The sequence below is a fragment of the Taudactylus pleione genome, unplaced genomic scaffold, assembly GCF_031769625.1.
Source record: "Taudactylus pleione unplaced genomic scaffold, aTauple2 ptg000629l, whole genome shotgun sequence".
NCBI lineage: Eukaryota > Metazoa > Chordata > Amphibia > Anura > Myobatrachidae > Taudactylus > Taudactylus pleione.
Window position 1 is genome coordinate 3,670,332 of NW_028285031.1, and position 17,444 is coordinate 3,687,775.

The window sequence follows — 17,444 nt, forward strand, 5'->3', positions numbered from 1 at the left end:
AACTTTTAGAGGTTTTTTTGTGTTTACCTGTGTGAAATCTCGATTTTTGGATTTCAGAAACCCTAATTTTTTAAAGCCTCTATGCCCTTGAGCATCAGCTTTAGATGATAGTGAATGACTAGTATCGTCATCAAGACTGGTTCCAGCAGCTGCACTGCTAGCATTTTCTTGCTGCTGCTGCTCTACACTCGGTTGGTTGTCGTGATCCATACTGATGAAACCACACAAAGGGCTACTGCCCAAGAAATCACAGTGCTTATACACACAGAGGGCTACTGCCCAAGAAGTCACGGTGCTTTTACACACAGGGGGCTACTGCCCAATTAATCACGGTGCTTAAACACTCAGAGGCCTACTGCCCAAGAAGTCACGGTGCTTATACACACAGAGGGTTACTGCCCAATTAGTCACGGTACTTATACACACAGAGGGTTACTGCCCAATTAGTCACGGTACTTATACACACAGAGGGTTACTGCCCAATTAGTCACGGTACTTATACACACAGAGGGTTACTGCCCAATTAGTCACTATGCTTATGCACACAGAGGTCTACTGCCCAAGAAGTCATGGTACTTATACACACAGAGGGTTATTGCCCAAGGAGTCACAGTGCTTATACACACAGAGGGCTATTGCCCAAGGAGTCACAGTGCTTATACATACAGAGGGCTATTGCCCAAGGAGTCACAGATAGCATGATAAGCACACCTGCACACAGACAGCATGATAAGCACACCTGCTCACAGGCAGTATGATAAGCACACCTGCTCACAGACTGCATGATAAGCACACCTGCTCACAGACAGCATGATAAGCACACCTGCACACAGACAGCATGATAGGCACACCTGCACACAGACAGCATGATAAGCACACCTGCTCACAGGCAGTATGATAAGCACACCTGCTCACAGACTGCATGATAAGCACACCTGCTCACAGACAGCATGATAAGCACACCTGCACACAGACAACATGATAAGCACACCTGCACACAGACAGCATGATAAGCACACCTGCACACAGACAACATGATAAGCACACCTGCTCACAGACAGCATGATAAGCACACCTGAACACAGACAGCATGATAAGCACACCTGCACGCAGACAGCAAGATAAACACACCTGCTCACAGACAGCATGATAAGCACACCTGCACACAGACAGCATGATAAGCACACCTGCACACAGACAGCATGATAAGCACACCTGCACACAGATAGCATGATAAGCACACCTGCACACAGACAGCATGATAAGCACACCTGCTCACAGACAGCATGATAGGCACAACTGCACACAGACGGCATGATAAGCACTCCTGCACGCAGACAGCATAAGCACACCTGCATGCAGACAGCAAGATAAACACACCTGCTCGCAGACAGCATGATAAGCACACCTGCACACAGACAGCATGATAAGCACACCTGCTCACAGATAGCATGATAAGCACACCTGCTCACAGGCAGTATGATAAGCACACCTGCTCACAGACTGCATGATAAGCACACCTGCTCACAGACAGCATGATAAGCACACCTGCGTATAGGCAGCATGATAAGCACACCTGCACACAGACAGCATGATAAGCACACCTGCACACAGACAGCATGATAAGCACACCTGCTCACAGACAGCATGATAAGCACACCTTCTCACAGACAGCATGATTAGACACCTGCTCACAGACAGCAAGATAGACAGACAGACAAGCAGACAGAACAGCTCACACATGGTACATTTGGAGGACACAGGCATTGAGGGGGTCTTTTTATCATGCAGCAATTTTTCTGCCATTTTTGCTGACAAAAGGGTTATTATCACTGTTCTCCCTATTTCATAAGAGGGAAACCGCTGAGAAATCACAGATTTCCATTTTATCTTTCTACCGTAGTCCCTATAGCTTGCTAAGGTGATTGCAATGTGTTTCAATTTATGAAAGAGTGTTTAACTGCAGTTTGAGCCATAGACGTGATGACATCTACATTTGGCATTATGGGTACTTATACGTCTCCTAGGAAGAAGAACTGCAGAAAATAATAACTAAAGTGTTTGCTGGGCATGTGAAGCCTTATCAGCAAATGTATACTGGACATGTACAGTAATGTAGTCAGTTTCTGATTACAGAAAAGCCTTTTGCCAGAAGTAGCTGGCAAAGGCTAGGGATTGCAGAGGGGGGCAGTTTTCACAGACCATCTCATGTATTCTATATTAAATGTTAAAAATAAAAAAGCAATAAGGGGCATATTTATCGATATGCCCCTTATGACCCTGTTACGTTAAAAAATAGAAGGATATTTGCTGTGGCCACCACTACATACATCTTGGGGATGCTGTATTTTTGCAGGTATCTCCTGGAACTGGCTGTTTTTTGAGGATTTACTGCAAAATTACTTTAATAAATATGCCTTTAAGTTCGTTAAGGGCATATTTGGAGTGTAGTACGAGGATTGCTGACTAATGATGACATTGTTATGGTTCACAGCTCTCCATACACACGGAAGATGCCCTCTTTATCTCTGGCTATAATATTAAAAACATGACATCCCAAGCACTAAACGTCACCCTATTTTCTATTATTAGCGGGGAGGAAATCTGCAATATGTTAGTGTTGGGCCTCAGCTATATCATTAAACTCTCTACTGTCCGAGAATACTCTACATCCACACCCACACACACAAATAAAATAACGATACTGACAACAGGAAATGCGGGTGAAAAGTGGGACAGCTTTTTATTAATAGAGTGGCAATTTCTTATTACTCTATTCCTATTTAAAAACAAATTTTAAATCTAACGTTTGGTGGTGGGTAATGGACGGCCTAATATAATAAGCGAAATACTTGTAACTAATACAACATATATATATATATATATATATATATATACAATGAAACCTAAAACCACTGACAAGGATGAAAGCTACTCAGCCTGCCTCCCTGTCAGACAACTCGCAAGGGTAAAGGCCAAACCCCCAACCTTGCTGAGAGCCGCCATCGGCTCCAACTTGAGATGTGACCCCAAAACCCCAGCAAAGTACCCATCTGGCCCGGTGGTCCCTTACCCTCTGATGTCCACGTCTATCCTCTGCCAGGGTAAGAGTCACATCCTAGAGATAACACACGAAAAACCCCATCCAAACACCAGCCGTCCTGAACCCGGCCAAACACCAGGTTCCTCAAGAACCGCAGCCGCCACCATACCAAAAACTAGCCTTTCAGAGACCTCAAACCTCTGACCAAATCTTCCACAAAGATAGCCATCCCTATCTCGTTAAGGTGTACCCCATTACTTCAAAACATGTGACGTTCCTGAAATGTGATGACCGGGCCAATAACCACCCCTCCATGATACAAAACTGCTCTGCCTAACACCGAATTCAACTTTCTTCTGGACAACTCAATCACACCTGGACAAAGGTTCCCCACCATGCCAGACGTGGAACAATATCAGACCCTGCAAAATGGCCACCTTTCCATCAACTCAATCAAATCCCTCCTGATGGAACAATGTAAATCCAAGCATGACCGACTGGTCAAATCATTCCCACCCAAATGGATGACAAGGAACAAGGCAACACAAAAGACACCACTGATTGGGCCAAGACTGAATTCAGTGCATCCCACCATAAGCCCCTTTGGCCTATCCACCGCACCAACCTCAATTCTGGGAACCACTCAAAATCTACAACAAAACCAACCAGTACACATAAGAATGACCTACTACAAAAATCAGCATCATACAAACGAGAACCTGCCAGGAAAAAACAGTACAAAGATGATTACTAGCATGCTAAAATTGAGTCGAACCTGAAGAACTAAACCAAGCAACTAAGCAAAACCTATGTATCAAAACCCTCAACAGGCTATGACCTAGAACCAAACATATTTTAGGGGAAGTGGATGCAGGGAAAGGGGGATCCAAGCTTGACTTGAGGCGAAAACACAAAAACAACGTGGCGGCAGCAGAAGCCAAAGTTAAGCAAATCTGCCAGGAAAAAACTCCTCAAGACCCCCCACTTAGTGTGACGGGTAGCTAGCCTTCAAGCAGGACTTCCTGTCAGGCCGAAGTCTAATGTATCGCTTGTACACAGCAGACTTCCACCTGCCAAGGGAACGAATCTAACTCACGGACCAAACCGCTACATCAGCAGCCGAAGATAAGCCAATGCGAAATGAGTGGGTATCATAAACGAGAGGTGATAAAGCCAATTCGTGAACCCACTGGAACTGATAAATGGTCACTTGTGACCCATCACTGTGCATCAATCAAGCGCCAGCCCCTGGAGGCTGCAGGTCCGCATAGGCCGACACCAAAACCATGGGACAAATGCTGTGATCCCGGCTCTGATCCAGGGAGACCCACCGCCCACTACCCAATTGGTCCTACACACGACCAAATCGTCACCGAAAATTACATGCGACGTCATTAGGAGGAGCTACACTTAGATGAAGCTACCGGCTCTCCAACCCAGAACGCCCCATGATAAGTCATGGCAAAGGTCAACTTGCCATTTGCGATGAGCACACTCTATGAACGTGCCATAAAATGCGTCGTAACATCTATAGGCCTACGCACATAGGCCTGGGTGCACTCTTGACCACCCTTTCAACACCCTTAAGAGAAAGAAGGACTTGGTAACGTCCAAGTCCCCATGAAGCCGCAGAAAATAAGAATTTCCCGCCAACACCTCGTGCGATCAAGATTATCCGGCAGCGTACAACCTCCCGACAAAGGCAAGGATCAAAGAATGTGAAGTCTTACCTCTGGTGCCACATCGCAGGAGAAACTGGCCCCACTGTTCCCAGGCTGTCTGATATGCAGCGAGCGTCGATTGAGCAGTGAGCGGTTGGCTTATCTCTCCAATGCGGCCTGATCACCTGCCACACATAAGAGAGACACAGCTCACCAACAGAATTTGAATGCGGAGCTAGTCGCCTAAACCTGGCCCAATCACCCCGAGAGAGCACATTGGCAACCCCGTCATCCACCCCGGAAACATGCCTCATGCTAAAAGCTATGCTATGCTGCAAACACCACAAGACCATCTGTGCAAGCAAGCGAATCGCGGGCAGACTAGATGCTCTCTGCTTATTAATGGCCTACACTATGCTCAGGTTGTCGCACCAAAAAAACAACAGTGCAGTTCCCCAAGCATCGAGCCCACAGCTCCAACACTACCATTATGGGGAAGAGCTCCAACAGGAGTAAATTTCTCGTAAGCCCTTCAGAAACCCAGTCCTCCGGCCCCAGAGCCATACACCATTTCCCGTCCAAGAAGGCGACAAAACCGGAGGACCCAGCCACATCTGTGAATAACTTGAGAACCACACTGTCCTCTGGGAAAGAAACCCAAATGTGATCCGCATCCCATACTCGTAGGTCTCTACGTATTTCCCTAGAAAGACATAGGAAGTGATGAAGGCTTCCTTATACCCACCGTCGCCCTTTCCAACTTTCTACAGAAAACCCAACCGATGGGAATAACTCTGCAAGCGAAATTAAACAATCCTAGCAGCGACTGAAACTGCCGAAGCATCGCCTCTCCCCGCAGTCAGCGCAATCATTATACCATCTTGTAGCCTCAGGACTTTATCAGCTGGCAACCTGCATAAACCACCCACCGAATAAATTTCATTACCTAGATAAGTGATTACACAGGTAGGCCCTTCCTTCTTTTTGCGAGCGACTGGCACCCTGAAACCCGTAAACAAGGCTATCGCATCCCTCAACAAATTCCCACACCTAGGAGAGTCAGCAGGATCCACTAAAAGAAAATCATCCAAATAGTGGGCAATGCCGGTCTCCCCTGATCCCAGCTGCAAGCACCAGTATAAAAATGTGCAACATTTTTCGAAATATGCGCAGGAGATGGAATATACCATCAGCAAGCATCTATCAATGTACAAACCATCATCCAACCTAAAACCTATAAATCAAAACACGGTGGTTAAAAGAGGCACAAGGGCAGTAACCAGGATGTGCATAGGATTGACACCGTGGACACATCCCAAGCTCAATCACTCGATGGCGCCGCATGGAAGTCACCGGAGACGAGCGACTGACATACTACATCCACATAAATCCTCCCATCTCGCCCTGACCGGCGCCTCCCAGACCCCTGCTCCCCCCGGACTAAAGTAGAGGGCGCTAAGTGTGACATCCTAGTACCCTGTGAGGAAGCCCCACTAACCTGATGGGTGTAGATGACATGGGAAGACGGCAGCGCGGTCCCTGGGTCGCCCACACCCGCGACCCCCATCAGTGGCCACAGCACTCTATGCTGACAGCACCCCCACTGAGGCCAGATAATGTGCGGGGATAGCCGCAGTCCTACGAGTCCGATCCACCACCACCACCACCCTAGCAGATAAAAGTAAAGATTAAGTGAAAGAATGAAAGAAGAGAGCATCAGGAAAAGACAAATAAGAATAAGAAAGAAGTATAAGGAACAAAAGAAATAAGCCCTGGGGTAGTAACACACTATAAAAGTCTAAAGAAAGTATAACGGTACTTCTCTGTCCAAGTTCAAACGTAGAAAGAGACCCCTTCTTCCACCTACTCCAGAACATCAACTAAAGCCCTCCCCCAAACTACCAACCAATCCTGTTGCTCTAACTAGCAAACTAAAGATGCCCTTAATGCTGTGTGTGCCATGTCAATGCAGAGTGTTCCAGCCTGGAGGTTTATGACACTCCAGTCATATGCCATGCACCTCCGTTTTCTATCTTGTAGCTGAAATGTGTCATACCTCCCAACTGTCCTCATTTCAGCAGAACAGTCCCGCTTCTTGGGCACTGTCCCACTTTCCGACCGACGGGCTGCAGTCTCCCATGAGTAGTGGGGAGGTTGGGGAGACACTCGGGCACTGCGGTGAATGGATGACGTGCGCGCGTCATCCACGCACACTGTGCCAGGGGCTGTCCAGCAGCTCCTGGAGCTCTGGCCAAACCCCAAGCATGACAAAATTGGGGATATGGCTCGCAGTTGTGGCATGTCACATGAGGTCACGCCCCCTTGTCCATAGGTCCTTAGTTTTCGGTGTTCCCCCGAGGTCGGTCCTGACCTCATCTACAGAAATGTTTGGAGGTTTGATATATGATTTTTTATCTAGTTTTTGCTATCTCAGGCAAAATATTGACCTTCTTCTCACCATCTGAAATGGATTGGTAGACATGGTTTGACTACATTGCATTTTATCTTATTTTACACACTGAATTAATAATATGAAGACAATAAAAATATTTCTTAAAAATTTTAAGCGTCCCTTCTATTTTATTAGCTACATGGCCTAGTATTAAATAATCTTTTATGAACAAACACAAATGATTGGGACTCAGTGTCAACAGATATTACAAAGTTTTCGAGCTCCATTAGCTCACATGAGGTTGGTTATGTTCTATCTTACCAAAGAAAATTACCGTCCTCAATTTCATGCAAACATTTCTTATGGTTTCCCGAGACACCTAGGGACAGATTCAATTAGCCTCGTTATTTACTGCGCGGGGAAAAAAGGTGATGGCCTGAGGCTATTCAATTAAAAGCCATTTTCCTCATGTGTTAACCGTTGATTCCGGGATAACTATGTGTGCGCAGCTGCCGTGATAAGGGCATATTTCTGTTCGAGTCTAAGGAGGAGGTGAAAAGAAATTTGTGTTAAGTGGCTGCTACGGGCTATAATTTAATAGCCCCGAACACTGCATTGTGGGTAATTAGGCTAATTGCATGCGGTACCTACATAAGCTCCACTTGAGCTCTGCAAACACTCCAACATGTATTATAGTATTTGACAAAACTACATATCAATGCTTGTTTCTGCCCAGTCGGTGCCACCTGGACAGAGCTCTACCTGTAATGTTGCCCTGATACCTTATATCCTTCAGTTTCACACTTCTCAAGTTTTCAATTTTCACTTGTACAATGTTTTAGGTACACTACAATTGTATGAAATGCCAATTAGCCGAACTATGAAGCCGAACTATGGAAGCCAAATATAATGTTCAATGGTATTTAATAACCATAAAATCAAAAAGTAGTATAATTAAAAAAACAAAAAACTTACATACAGGGCAGTGGCATAACTAGGGTATTTGGAGCCCAGGGCAAATTTGAAAAGGGAGTCCCCCCTCCCCCCCAGGGATGTGCGTGCGTCTAAGGCGCGCGCGTAAAAAAAATGGGCGTGGTCACTTAAAAATGGGGCGTGTCAACATGACACACCTCTTTATTTTCACGCTGAACATTCCTATCCATATGCACTACCCCAGTAGTGCCCCTTATACAGTACCCCCAGTATGCAGTTGTGGTCCCTCGTATGCAGGCCCATAGTAGCGCCCCTTATACAGTATCCCCAGTAGTGGTCCCCCTTATACAGCCCCCAATTAGTTCCCCTTATTCAGTGCCCCCAGTAGTGGTCCCCCCAAATGCAGTGCCCCATGTAGTGTTCCCCCTTATGCAGTGCCCTCCAGTAGTGGTCCCCCCAAATGCAGTGCCCCATGTAGTGTTCCCCCTTATGCAGTGCCCCCAGTAGCAGTCCCCACAATGCAGTGCGCCCAGTAGTGGTATCCCCTTATGCAGTGCCCTTTATATAGTGCCCCCAGTAGTAGTCCCCCCCTCCCCTATGCAGTGCCCTTTATATAGTGCCCCCAGCAGTAGTCCTCCCCCATGCAATTTTCCCAGTAGTGGTCCCCCTTATGCAGGTACCCAGTAGTGATCCCCCCCTATCTAGTGCTCCCTGTAGTGGTCCTTCCAGTGCAGTGCACCTAGCAGTAAGCCCCTTACATAGTTCCCAGAGCAGTAGCCCCCCCCATGCAGTGCCCCCAGTAGTGATCCCCCCTATCCAGTGCCCCCTGTAGTGGTCCTTCCTATTATTGCCCCCAGTAGTGGTCCCCCCAGTGCAGTGCCCCTAGTAGTAGGCCCCTTTTATAATGCCCCCAAGTAGTAGTCCCCCCCCCAAGTAGTAGTCCCCAGTAGAGGTTCCCCCTCCCGATTAAGTGCTCCCAGTAGTAGCCCCCCCCCAGTAGAGGTCCTCCCAGTAGAGGTCCCCCCAGTAGTAGCCACCCCCAGTAGAGGTCCCCCCAGTAGTAGCCACCCCCCTCCCCCGTTGTGCCCCCAGTAGTGCAGACAGGTTTAAAAAAAATATATATATACAAATATACTTACCTGAATCCACGCTGCTGCTCCGGACCGCGACACTGCTACCACCGCCACCACCCGCCAGTCCTCCCAGGCTGGCGCGCTCAGCATTATGGGAGAGACGTCATGATGTCATGACGTCTGTCCCATTTACCCACTGCAGGAGCCGGACGGAAGCCCGGGTCTTGCAGTGGGTGCTGCAGCAGTCAATGAGAGTCTATCTGACTCTCATTGGCTGCTGTTTAACACAGGCATTGCCACCAGCGCTGGCGACGATGCGTGTGTTATGCACAGCCTGAGCCCGCCTCCTGGCGCTATTGGGCAAGCGCTCAGGGGGAGGGAACGGGCTCAGCTGTGCAGCACAGGACCGGCGCTGGAAGCCTAGCGCCAGTCCTGTGTAAATGTGTAGCGCTGACCTCACTCAGTGCTACACTGGCTAACTAGGGCGGGCCGGACCGTGGCTGGCGGCGTAAAAAAACAAACCCCGCGCCGCCAGTCCCACGCCCTGCTCGACACCCCCCTAGTTACGCCACTGATACAGGGCCAATATAATAGGGTGAGAGTTTAAAAAAAGTGAGAGTTTAGTAGTAATCTCTGACACTTTTTAAACTCGGCCAATGTAATAGAGTCCGGGAACCTGCAAACTCACATGTTTTTAGATTAAAAAAACTCTCACGATTTAAACTCTCATCCAGATGTTTTCCCATTTTGAAGATAAAGCTCGACCAATGTGAGAGATTACTGCTAAACTATCACATTTTCTAAACTCTCACCCTATTACATTTGACCCACATAGTACACTTTATCTCCATCCAAGGCTTAGTAAATAGACCCATAAGCTCCTCCACTGAGACCCCATAACATTCACAGCAGCCTTTTGTACTTGTATTTCTGCTACCTTGGTAACATTAAAAGGGTATGGAAGGGATATTGCACCATGCCCTGACCTATGGTTCAAATAAAATTTGTGGTGACCACGTAACTGGGGGGGGGGGTGGTGTCGAGCGGGACATGTGCCCTGAGCGCCGTGGCAGGCCCAGCTGAGAGGGGCGCCGCCGGCCAGGGCATTGTACCCGCATCGCCCGCCCCCCTGCCAATATTGCGTCCTGACTCCTGACCAACTGTCATTGTAGAAGGCACATGCAGGCGGCTGGCATATGCTCACATATGATATAGAGGAATCTACCTCTTAATTATATATATATATTATTGCTATATTTTCACCATGGTATTTGATTTCAAATAACCACTCAGCGATATGTTTCAGTAGTCCTATTGATTTTTCCACGTATTTATTGAGTAATATAGTATCATACATACATACGTGGATCACTGACACGATCTGTTTCTGTGGCCAATTTTCTTTCAAGCTACCGCTACTACAGGATACATTGGACCACTTCTCAGAGACTTACAGATGTAATATTTGTCCATGTAGGAGTTCCCATGCGGTGAGGACATTGGCCCTCATTCAGACCCACTCGCGAGCGGCTGTCCGCTCGCAAGTGGGTCGATGGTCCCCACTGCGCATGCGCACGACGGAGGGAGCTCCGTCGTGCGCATGCGCGAGACCCGACGAGCGAAGGACTTTCCTTCGCTCGGAGTGTCTCATCAAAGGGGGCGTGCTGTCGATGGTGACTGACAGCACGCCCCCTTTGGTGGGCGTGCCGGGGGCGTGCCTGCCAGACGGAGGCGTTCCCAAGGGAACGCCTACCGTCAGAAGCCGGCCCCACTGACATCACTAGTGATGTCAAGGGAGTGATTTTGGCTCTGATAGAGCCAAAATCACTCCTGGCCTTGCGGTTGAAAAACCCAACCGCAGGCTTTTGCTCGCAGTTTCGATGGTCGCGATGGTCAAGACCATCGCGACCATCATTCTGCACGCTCGTATATGCTGTGGGTGGTGACCCACAGCTATACGAGCGTCCAGGAGGACGCTCCATATTAATGGAGGTGGGCCCTGATTCAGAGCGAGCGCTCTGGTCAGAGCGTCCAGCTCTGAATCAGGGCCATTATTTGCTCAGTCATTTAATTGGACTTTCCTTTTCCGGCTGATTCATCCATCTAGTTCTACATACGGAATTTATCCCAGTGCTAAATAATTGGTGCGGTGCATTTAGCATTGCCTGATATGGGTGTATATTAAGGATATTAAGTTTATAATTTTTTGACATGCATGTCTATTTTTCAATTCAATAGTGCCTTTTTATATAATTTTTAATATTTTTTATTTGGTTTTTTATTACTTGCAAGTACTGTCTATAGGTTTAATGTCACCTAGTGATATTCTATTTAATGTGATTTAATGTGTTTTTGGTATTACCTATCTAATAAATGAGTTAATGATTTAGCGCTGCTTTTTATATTTATCCCTGTGGCCAATTTTAGGCTGTTATTTATATTTATATGTTTGTAGCTGTATTTATATGTTTTCCTATTGGTATTTGACTGTCTATATCTATCATTGTGGCCTATTTTAGGTCCATATATATTTATAATATGTTTGCAATTGTATTTATGTGTTGTCCTAATTTTTGCGGAGGTTTTAACCATTATTATTAAAAGTTATATTTTATTTTAAATATTTCAGGTAGAATTTGTGCCACTAACCAATAGAGTACTTGCTTTCCCCTTTTTCTTTCTAATACTATTACTCTTCTGGGTGCACCTCCACTTTTTGGTTTATCAATTTTTGAGTATATGACCAATAACATCTATTAGTCATTTGTGGAGTATTTCTACCATCATATGTGATTTCTATTTTTCGTTGGTACCAGTGCTTGGGGGTTTCCATTCTTTTCCCCTCCCTACATGTGCTTTGCAACTGTCACTGTAACAAGCAGGCAAGTATGCCTGCTGGTGCTGGCTGGGCTGCCCAGAAGCCGGAGGTGCTTCTGGGACATAGATGACCAGCAGAATGCATCACGAGTGCGATGCGTCATGCATCCCGCCCTATGCCATGAATTCATGAGTGTTACCACTTTGTGCTAGACATCTTGGGGACTATTCATGGACCAGAAAAATGGTCTTGTTATGTAGTAAACATGGCTTTTCTCTGCTTGGTGCAATTCCCAGAGTGGGTTACTGTGGAGAAGTACATTACTTCTCCAGCGGCACCCCCGCTCGTGGCTGAATCGCATCACCATACATTATGGTGAGTGCGATTCATTAAAAGATGGAAAGCTCTTGGGACTGGTGAATGCTTTTGCGGGGGGATCCCACGCTGTGTGTCTCCCTGCTATGGCATTACCACCCTGGCTGGTTTAGCCTGGTGCTTGTTATAGGAAAAATGGGGGAACCCCACTTTGTTTTTCCCCCCGATTTTCCTATACAGAATGGGCTCAGAGGTCCAGGACTGGTTATGCTTTTAGGGGGGACCCCACACTGTTTTTTTCTTAATTTTTAACCCTTTGTTACACCTATAGCACAGAAGCACTACCCAGATCACACCGATCTGTGCAGTGCTACCGCAGAACACACTGCTGACTAGATGGTCTATTTGATTCTTCTATTTTGGCCCGAGTTTGCTCCATGTTCGATCAAGTTTGCAAACCCGATTCTTAGCAGATCCTCGTGTTGTATTCCTGTCTGTGGAAAGTACTTGTGATTTGGTTCGATGATGTATTGTCTTCTATTTGTGTGCTTGGCCGTGTTTTGCAGATCTAATCGTGATTTTATACCTGTATTTGCCTTTAGTAAATCTCTGTGTTTCAAAATGAGGGGAAACTCGCACAAAAATATAAATATACCCCAAAATGTTTCATGTCATATTGCCGCTAACCCAATTTATGATTGCAACCTACAGTATAAGCAGCATATGTTACATTTTAATTAATAACGTTACTTTATATCCTGACATTACCAGCAGTCCATAACACATGTAGCCTACAGCATCTGCACGCCGGTGACATTTCCACTCTATGCTTCAGATAGGCATCAGCCGAATGTACTGCAGATCTGTTAATCTGTTATTTTCTGCTTATGATAACACAGATCAGGATCTATTCATCAAAGCGAACAAAGAAACTGCTTATGCTGATTTTTATTCCGGTGCCTGTTTGTCATTCATGAAGAAAATGCATTACATGCATGAGCATCGTCAGAAAATATTCCAAGGGTTTCCATCTACTGTAAATTCATTGGATATTCAGGCTAGTGCATATATTATGTCATCTGAACTGTGCACCTGACATTATCATCTATCTAAACATAAAGCCCGAATACAGAAGAGAGCTATAGGATCTTGCTCATTTTCTGGGTCCTCTGTATAGTCCGCAGTTTACACTATCACATATGTGAAGAGCAGTTCACCGGTGTGGTGGTCTTGTGTGTGCCACCACAGTCTTCCTGCATCACTCTGAGGGGAGCTTCACATGACTACATTGTGCTGTTAATGTCGCAATGCCTAGAACGGCAATACATTAACATGAACGAATTGACGGACCTGAAGTATTTTGTGCTGCTCTCAAAACTCTAATGCTTTGCATGGCAACAGGATTTTTTTGGAGCTCCACCATTTTCCTAAACATTTGTGTGTAAACATTTAAAATAAATTATTACAATAAATTCTCTGGAATCCTAGTCAAATGCATCTAAATATTAGAAAAGACAGGCCTAAAAGAACACAACAGAGCAAATGTTGGCAACTATTTGTGTATACATGCAACACCCTCTAGTGGATGTTATTGGTAAAGACACCCCTTTCAGTGTAAAATATTGCTGCGTATTGCAGATACTGCAGGAATGAGATTGAAATGCTGGCACTTCAAATCCTGACACCGGATGCCCGACAGGAGGAGATCCCGACTGGGGCAGATAAGTATCCTAACACTCCCCTATCCCCCCCAGGGGTGCCTTAACCTCCCCGCACTCTAAACCTAACCCTCCCAGGAGGGGTGCCTAACCCTAACCTCCACCTAACCCTCCCCCCGCGGCTAACGCTAAGGGTGCCCCGGACTTACATTCATTCGGGCTGGCATCCTCTGCATTTTGGCGTCGGGATTTTGATGCCTATGTTAACTCCCTTGCCGGTATTCTGCTGTTGGGATTGCGACCGCATGCCTGATGCCGAGTAGATATTTGCACAAAAAAAGAAAGGGGGGGGGTAACATGGCCAAATAATGGGATCCAGAAAAATGGCATGGGCAAGCAAGGAACATCATCAAAGGGGGAGTGAAACCTTAGCCTATAAAGGGGACAGATTGTTCCCACCTTTGGAGAGACATCTTAGAGCTGGGGAACAGGGAAGGAGCTCCTCTGCGGGAAAGAAAGGTGTTGCTGTGGAGGCTGCCACGATGCCCATCATTGTGGTCTCTGCCAAGAAGAGGAAGACCACAGCGATAAAGCCTGTGAGAGACAGAGAGAAAGATCTGGAATCCTGCAATGTGAGCAGCCCAGTGAGTTCTCCATCATTAAGCACCCAGGAGAGCGTAAGAGCTGCAGAGGTATTGCTGAGAGGGGGAAAGATAATATAGAGATTTACTGTTAAGGGGGAAGAGGAGTAACTTATGCGTAAAAGCCCCCAGCAGTCATCTACGTACAATCTGTGTTGGGCGGATTGTTCAAGAGGAGGCATTTTATTTCACATTGACCAAACCAGATTTGTATCTACTGTAATTATACTCTAAAGGCCCCTTCACACGGAACCATATAGCTGATAATCCAACGCATTGGAATGATAAAACAGCCATATTGTTCTGTGTGTATGCACGATACCGTGCATTGGGCGCTCCCGTGGGGATCGTGCATCGCTTCGCCTGATCTTTCTGCATGTTCAAAAGATCTGATGATCCCATGCAGCACTATTGTGGGCAGGGGGGGTGGCAGACTCTCAGCGGCTGCTGATTACAGCAAACACACAGCTGCAGGCTCCGGCGGCTGTGTGTTTGGCAGTGTGTAGCGCTGACCGAACTCCGTCCGGTCAGCGCTACACTTCACTCGAGTACAAGCCGAGGGGATACTTTTTCAGCACATTTTTTGTGACCACCCACAGCTTGTGCGAGCGGCCTGGCGATGGTCGCGATTATCGCGACCATCGGCATTGCGAGGAGACCCTAAGGTAGGGTCTCGGCATTCGCAATGCCGAGTGGACTTCCAGTTCTAATAGAGCAGGAAGTCCACTACTGACATCACGAGTGATGTCAGTAGGGCCGCCCACAAACAGCAGGCATTCCTTCGGGAACTCCTCCGTTTGTGCAGCCACCCCCCCTACCCTCCTACAAAACGGGGCGAGCTGTCGATCAACATCGTCAGCCGCCCCGTTTTGTTGCGAGCCCCCGGAGCGAGTGAAGTTCTCACTCATTGCGGGGCGCACGCATGTGCACACTGGGCCACCATCGAGCCGCTTGCGAGCGCTATGCAGTTCTTTTGTTACCAATTGAGTTAAGAGGAAAAGTCTAGATTAGAACATGGTACCATAGAGGTATAATTGGACATCCAGTATCTCAGAACCCCATCACTGCTGTCACCCAGAAACTGCTATTCCTTTGCCAGTGTCACATTCAAATAACTCCAACACTGAGTACAACTTATCTATAGCACAAAGCTTTATGGGCATATTGACCAATATGAGGATGAAGTAAGGATTTCTGATAATCTCCTAACACAACAAAATACAGCTAATGGTAGAAAGTTACAGCTTCGTCAGACGTGTAGGTAAATATTTGTGGAAAGAACAGGTAGTGCTGCACTAGGTATGAGCAGTCCTTGAAAACACCAGGGTTCAATCCAAAAATCCCAAATAGAAGACAACCCTCACCCTTTCTCTATATTAGCTTTGTCAGACAGTCTTGGGACCTTCTGTGCATGGGCAGTGGAACGTGAAAGCTGACTTGGGCTTACAATTACACTTCTGTGGAAAACTAATATTAACAAAATATATACGAGACGGTAAATTTTTTTTAAAAAGGTTTATATTTGTTCACACTAATAATAATAAAGGTAATAAATCTAATAATTTCCTGTACTGAAAGGAGGACAGTTGGTGGTACTTGTTTGGCCACTAACCTTGGTAAATTGGCTTCTCCGTGTTCTGTATGAGAAAGCTGTCACTGGAGGTACAGTATCGGTGATGGCCATCTCCACACATACACAACGATTGTCGGTGAGGAGGCTTATTAAATAGGAGAAGCTCTATCTCTGGTGTATACATCGGTTTTCACAGTATTACAGGTCTTGCCTCTGAATAACAGATGGAATCACCTTTACTTGTGCATGTGCTAGATGGATATATGGTGAAATGCTGATGGTAGAATCCCCTCCTCCCATGACTATCCAGCGTATAGGCCCAGGGTGAGCACATCATTATCTCGCCGTTTGGTTCTCACACCTTAGCGGGTGCTTTAAGACCTTTGCAGCCTGGGACATTTGCATGGCAGCTCTGATGTACTTTCTGCATCATTATTATTTATTTATTATTTATTAACAGTTTCTTATATAGCACAGCAAATTCCATTGCGCTTTATGAGAAATTAAATAATTTCATAAAGAAAATATATGAGCTGCAAATACCACAAAGCCACTCATTTACATATCAGTTATTTATTGAACAGAATCATTGACCAGCCAAAGAGGATAGCCAGGAAAATAGCTCTAGTAAGACAGCATCATTGTAGATTTTATGGAGGTTGCATACTGTATTTCCAGTGCCTTGATGGCATCTTACATACATACTTGCCGACTTTTAGCTCCCTCCTTCCGGGAGGGAGCTGTTGGGCGTTCACGGCGGGGGGGGGCGTGATGTGGCAATGACGAATCATTGGGGGCGGAGCTTGGGGCATGATAGCGTGTATGAATCATCAATGCCAAGATTAATGGCATTGTGAATTAGGGGGCAGGTCAACGATGATGTGATTCAGTGCGAATCGCGTCCCCGCCCCCCCCCCCTGCTGTGGGAGACTTGGGAGGGTAGGCAAGTATGCTTACAAATTATGGAATGGGTATTCCACCCCCAATACCTGTGATAGGACAGAACCCCAATAACCTAAATGATAAGACAATTCCTCCCTTCCTTGTTATCCTTTCTTCATTGAAGCATGTAACAAACAATGTAAGTCAAAGTAACGGGGCCTGATTCAAATCTGCACGCAAATGCCCTTGCCGCTACGATATCTCACGGATCATAATGGTGAAAATATGTTAATGTCTCTGCAGATATATCTGTCCATCGGGCAGTGTGTATGGGCGGTACGCCGACCACCCGCGCGCAGTGGCGTCACAAGGGGGGTGCAGCCGGGTGTCATCCGCAGAGGGGTGACACCAAGGTGCAGAGTCCCCCTCAGTGACAGGAGCCGGGTGCTGCACTG